General features: G+C 35.1%; 1 long non-coding RNA gene across 1 annotated transcript; it reads right to left on the bottom strand.

Moving 5' to 3' along the window:
* Positions 1-3,259: 3,259 nt before the first annotated feature.
* LOC135406941 (uncharacterized) lies at positions 3,260-5,077 on the bottom strand. Its single transcript, XR_010426592.1, has 2 exons — positions 4,977-5,077; positions 3,260-3,539 (listed from the first exon to the last, which is right to left on the bottom strand). It is a non-coding gene; the product is annotated as an uncharacterized LOC135406941 (long non-coding RNA).
* Between the last annotated feature and the right edge of the window lie 1,704 nt (positions 5,078-6,781).

Here is a 6,781-nt window from a genome sequence, read left to right as displayed (position 1 = left end):
AGGAATCCAGAGCTGGATACAGTACTCCAGGTTTGGTCTCATGAGAGCAGAGTAGAAGGGGAGAATCCCCTTCCTTGACCTGATGGCCATGCTTCTTTTGATGCAGCTCAGAATAAGGTTGGCTTTTTGATCTGCAAGTCCACAATGGCACCTCATGTCCAATTTTTCATCCATCAATATCCCTAAATCCTTCTCTCTCTGGTTGCTTTTAATACTTTCATGCTTGGGATTGTCCTGACCCAGATGCAAAGACTTTTCACTTGGCCCTGTTGAACTTCAGTAGGTTTACATAGGCTTACTCCTCCAGTCTATCCAGGTCCCTCTGGATGGCATCCCATCCCTCAGGTATGTCAACCACATGGTGTCGTCTGCGAACTTGCTGAGGATACACTCAATTCCACTGTCTACATCATTGATAAAGATATTAAATAGTATTGGTCCTAGTGCAGAAGCCTGAGGGAAACTTTGTCCATCGAGCCATTGACTGTAACTCTTTGAACACATCCATCCAATTCTTTATCCAACAGTTCACCCATCAAATCCACATCTCTCCAACAGAGAAGTAAGAATGTTGTGCAGGACCTCATCAAAGGCCTTACAGAAGTCCAGGTAGATGACATCCATAGCTTTTTCTCTGTCCTTTGCTGCAGTCACACCACCACAGAAGGCTACTGGATTAGTGAGGCATACACATTCAATTAACTATAGAGTAGGAGTGAAATGAGAAGTGAGGGTACACGCAAAATCAATCAGCACTTACATTGTCATTGCAAACATGCAAACATACATATGTAATTAAAAAGAAGCATGCTTTCAGTCTTTGAAGGATATATGGGTTGTACTGAGTTCCTGTTGGATCACAGTGGCACGAGTATAAAGAAGTCTCTGTAAAAGTGTCACAAATGTGAGAAAAGATAATTATTTCTGCACTGCAGATATTTGCTGCTGACAATCAGCTTTATGTAAAGCCTATTGGAAACAACTGAAAAGTTCTCAGCAGTTTCAGTGGTTCTTTTATTAAGAATCATGTGAAGAGTTTGTTTATAATATAATAAGTGGATAAATCTTTCCTTTTGCATTTAAATAAAAGAAGTTTTGTTAATTTCAGTGGATTAAAAAATCCAATCATTATGCAAGTAAACATTGTAAAATTAAAAGTATAGGATTGGTCTTGTCTGTCTAGATGTCATACTCTGTCATATCTATGCATATAATATATATAAACATAGATATATATGCACTTATCTTTTCTTAAACTGGAACCAGAATAAAATGTCATATTCTAAGGACAAAACCTGAATATCTTAAAAATCCTTTCTTTTATAAAAGGGGAGAAAAAAGCTGAGCTAGGTTTCAACATTCAGAATAGACTGTCTAATAGGCGAAAGTTTGCATATTGAGGCCAGAAACACACTGCTGACTCTACACCCTTGTTACGATTCAGACAGTAGCTGTCCTGTGCATGTAAAGAAGACTATATTAAAAATTAATGCATCAACTTACCCTGTGTGGGTTTTTTTCCCATTTTATTCTGTAAATTTTATGACTAAAAACTTTGGGACATTCTTTGAGCCCTTTTTTGAGAATAATTTGAACCAGAGGTTGTTAAAGCTGAAAGACGCTCATAACTTGAATGTTTAGTTATTTATTAACTTCCCTGGCCCATGAGAGATAGCTAGGATATACTAACAAGACATTTCTTTCCAGAAAAAATAAGAAAGATACTTAAAATTGTAATATCTACTTGACACTAGGCATGGGGAGTTTATCTTTCAATTTGATCCAATTTTAATGGCAAAAGTCTTAAACCAGTTTTGCCTCTGTCTCAGTAAGTATGAACTATGTGGTGTTCTAGTTGCTGATGAAACATGTTGCAAATGTCCTACCCCTGCTGCATTATAAATGATGGCAGAGTAGCCATCAGAATAAAAGGAATGAAAGGAATGGAAAGCCAGAAGTCAAAGTGAAATAACTGCAGCAGGTAGGTAGCTAGCATTAAACTGCTGAGAAATGTTGCAGCCATTTAAACCACTATTTCTAGGATTTTCTTTCCACATCCAGAAAACACCTGTGGAGTACATAGTCTTTCCTTGAATCTGGGAGAAGTGTAACAGAAACCCACATAAAAAGTTAGGGTTTCACTTTGCAGCTTTGACTATTGTATTGAATCAACAAACACCAAGCCCTATTCAATTCTAATTAATTGAGTTTATAAATGTCTGTTTTATGAACTTGAAATCACAGAATCAACTACTTTGGAAAAGACCTCTGAGATCATCGAGTTCAACCTATGACCTAACGCCACCTTATCAACTAGACCATGGCACTAAGTGCCATATCCAGTCTTATCTTAAATACCTCCAGGGACTAAATGTGTGATTATTTCATATTAACTCTATGAACCATAAGTTATGGAATTGTAATAAATAATTTTATTATTACTGTTTATTATGTGTGTGTATGGTTTTTTCATAGAACATTTCACAGGGTTTGACTTCTGATACAAGCTGTTTGTTTACCTTGAGGGAAGTATTAACAGCAAAAAATGGCAGCTGGAATGAATTTATGCTTCTTGAGTAACCCCTATGCTTCAGTTGAGTGACTGTTACCCTGAAGTAGGATAAAAGATTTGAACTGGTTTAAGCTTTATGAAGAGATACAGTATAAACCCAAAAATATTTGTCAAAGGTTTTGGGTAACTGCAGTGTCATGTTTGCGTCCCCAGAAACTAATATTCAATGAAACATATGATGTCAGTTCAATACTTTTCCATATCTTGAGAGTGACTGGACCTCCAACCATCTATTTTTTTCTAATAAAGAAAAGAAAAATAACTTACTGTATTTGTTCTAGACTACAGTGAAACAGTAACCTATGTGTCATCTGCCTGAACAAAAATTACACTTGGTTTTGGACTAAAATAAGGTTTTAAAGAGCATAAAAAAGACGTGTAATTTCACAGGAATACAAATGTTTAATCAAGTGGAATAGGCAAAAAATGCATGCAGCCAAGTCAGATATATTTGAAGATGAAAACTAGAAACTTAACTTTCTCCTTCACTATATCTGTAACAAAGTAACAGTTGATACCACATTGTATTATTGCCTAAATGTTATAAAACATTCTAGACATCAAGAGAAGGGATGCATCTGATTTCAATAAAAAATTTCAGAAGAAACAAGTTTTGAGTCCAGTGTGGATGTTGGTCTACCTGGTGGTGTAGTTTGCCGTACAGAGGTAATGAAATACTTGACCCTCTGAAATACAAGGAAATTTATTTCAGTTCACTCTAAGAACTGCAGGAAGTAGGATAACTGTATAGACAAACACATTGGTTTGCAGTTAACGATGCAGCACTTTTAAAGAAATCAATTTTGATGCAGTTATATGTTATTTTCTTCAAGGGACAGTTCTCTGATCTCAGACTTAGATGGCAAAGCTTTACTGTGTCCTCTTGCTTAAACTCTGTCATCACAGCACAGGTTTTGTTCTTCTGTACTGCCTAGTGGGATTGCTGTCTATGCCTCCTAATTCCCATCTGCAAAAAAAGTCGTATTCTACTCATTAACTCCAGAGAAATATTAATAATCTACAGTAAAAAAAAAAATCAAAACAGAAATGGAGAGAGGTTTAATATGACTGATATTTACTTATTTTATTTAAACATGAGTGAACTTTATCTTTGAAGAAATTATATTTTGATTAAAAAAAAAAAGATATGTGTAGGCAAAGAGCCGAAGAAGTCTACGATAAAAGGAAAGGACTAATCCTGTCTAATAGATAACCTGACAGGACACATATGATAATATTATTCCATCTAACTTAAAATCATAATTGCATTTTAAGATTAATGGGAAATATTAATATTTAGCAGTACATACTCCCATCTTATCCTCACTAGAGATTAATGAACATTCAAAGAATGAACAAAATCTGCAATTGGAAATCATTTGTCATTTAGAAAGTGTCATTGATCAACACCCAGCTATTCAGTAGTATACTATTTGATTTCTATTGGAAATTATTTAATTTTTATGCTTAGTAAGAATCCACAGAAAGATCCTTCAGCCCTTATTCATTTGCACACCCTATGATCATAAACCAGATAAGGGTTGCCCACTTCTGAGATCCTTTAGCAAGAAAACTCACATAAGCATGTTTAATAGTTTATGCTTGGTCTCCTAGAAAAATTTTATCTAAAAGTGCACCTGCCCAACATTTCTGTAGTGAATAGAGGATCCCTAGATTGTTAATCTGAAGTGCTAGTTTATCTCCTTTGATTTTTTTAGGGAACCTGATTTGATCGTGATTTCAGATATGCTAGGTGCCTAAAGTGAGGTGGGAAGGTTTCTGAATTAGGAAACACTACAGCTAAAATAAATGGAAATATGTTAATGTCACTACTGTTTTTCCCTTCTTTCTGGAAGTATGACATATGATAGGATTATTCTAAAAGTGAGGAAAATTTCTGTCCCAATTCTCAAGGAAGGGAGATGGAATATTCATGCAGATTTTTCATCTTCACATGACTCATGAATTGATGGAAAATTATACACTGCCTCACTGCATCATCACAAAAGCATATTTATCATGACATTATTTGAATGAAAAATTCAGCATTTATTTATCTGTTATTAAGCTTTAAAAAAAACACCAAACAACCCCAAAAACAAACCCCAAAATTAAATCAAGGAGATAAAATAAACCTATGTGAAACAAGTAGTGTAATTAGATATACTGTTTAAGGAGATGTTATATTCACTGAAGCAATGAAATTATGTTGCTTGAAGAGAATATAAATATTTTCACATTATTCTGCCATTACTTTAGCTATTTTTGACATTCTGAAGGTCTCAGACAAAGAAGCACCGTAGCCCTTTTGAGATCTTGTGTCACGGAGTCTTCACAGCTGTACACCAGTAGGGGATGCCAAAAGAAAATATAAGAATAGTCATCTTGTCCCATGAGTGTATACCTGAAATCTCAGTGGATTCCTTCATATTTCATATGAATGGTCTTTCAATTCTGCAGTAGGAAGGCTGAAAAAAGGAATATTAGTAGAGGAAAAATCACAGAATAATCATTACAATGTAGAAACATTAATCGATATACAATAAAACTTCGTAATGGAAGAAGAAGACTATTGGTATGCAAGTAGTGCTGTGAAAAATTTGAAGATTTTAGGACTATTACACATGACAAATAAGAGTCAGGGCAATAAATAATCAGCCAATATATATCACTACAGGCAAAATGTCTTTTTTTTCTTTAATGAAGTATCTGGGTTTGCATTTATGAGTTTAAAACATCTCAAGTGTCTATTAATTCATTGACATTTCGGCCTGAGTTTGGCAATTGGTTATAGATTTACCTATGATTTGTGATTTATCATTTATGGCATATAACTTTTAATACATTTTTCTAATTTAAGTTATATTTCTATGCTGTGTGGTGATTAAAACAATTACGCTTATTAAATAATGCATTGGGTTGAAATGTCATTTTGCTTTATGAATTCACATTGACTTGCTTGTTGTTTTTAACATATTTTTTCTTTGCAACATTTGCATTCTGCGGTGCAGTTGCATTAAACTAACTGAGCTAGGCAGGCATTCAACCAAAGGACTTCAGTTATATGATATTCAAAACTGTGAAATGTAACTGCTCGGTTCCAGCAGTAGAAATTACAATGCAGATGATTAAATTCGCATAAACTGTGATTCCCACAAATCTCCTTGAATACTGGAGTACTCAAGATGGAAAACAGAAAATAAGAAAGGGACAGACTCAAGTGGGTTGCCTAAACTGAATTGTCATGGTCTGGGGCTCCCAGCACAAGAAAGACATAGACCCACTGGAACAAATTCAGAACAGGTCACAAAGAGGATCAGAGGGCTGGAACACCTGTCCTATGAAGTCAAGCTGAGAGAGTTGGGTCTGTTCAGAAGAGGGGAAGGCTCCAGGGAGACCTTATAGCAGCCCTCCAGTACTTAAAGGGAGCCTACAAGAGAGCTGGGGAGGAACCTTTCACAAGGGCACGTAGTGACAGGACAGGGAGGAATAAATAGCAAATTACAGATCCCTCTACTTTCCATTATCTCATAAGACTAATCGTCTCAGCTAATATCTACACATTTAAAAGTTAAGAGAGCTGGAGAGAAGATGCAGCCACAAAGAGAAGACAGCTTCAGGAAAGAATTTGCAAATTAAGAAAATGGACTGGGATCCATACAGCTGTGTTCACTGTGGCTCAATTTGTTCAGCAGACAGCTTTTTTTAGTGCCAACTGACACTTTTTATGGCTTGCAACTTAGTTTTCAGTGCTGTGCTAATCAGACCTTGGTGTCATAAATACCTTGCAAAGTGTGACAAATCTGAATTTGATAGAATAGAGTACTGTTCACCTTGACACTTCCTCTGCCTCATATATATGTGCTTGATACTGCCTTAAATTTAGCAGGGAAATCTGAAAATTACATAGGAGTTGAAACAGGTGAAACTAATGTGGTCATACAAAGGATGTAAAAAATATTTTTTATTTTTTATGTAAGAAATACAATACATTTTCAGAAGTTTCTAAAAATATTCTCAGTTATTAGCAATTACTAGCTCTTATGCAGCTTAACAGGCTACATTAAATGATTATTTCCACTGTTGAAATTATATTTGTTGAAGAAATATGTTGATTACTTTGTATCTGCAGAAGATTATTCTTTTAAAATTATCCATTGCACAAATTATTTTCAGCTGTGCTGCATTGCAGCATCACTTCAGCAAAAT

This window comes from Pseudopipra pipra, chromosome 2, assembly GCF_036250125.1.
Source record: "Pseudopipra pipra isolate bDixPip1 chromosome 2, bDixPip1.hap1, whole genome shotgun sequence".
Taxonomy (NCBI): Eukaryota; Metazoa; Chordata; class Aves; order Passeriformes; family Pipridae; genus Pseudopipra; species Pseudopipra pipra.
Note: the sequence above shows the minus strand (reverse complement) of the source record. Positions and strands in the feature narration are given on the sequence as shown.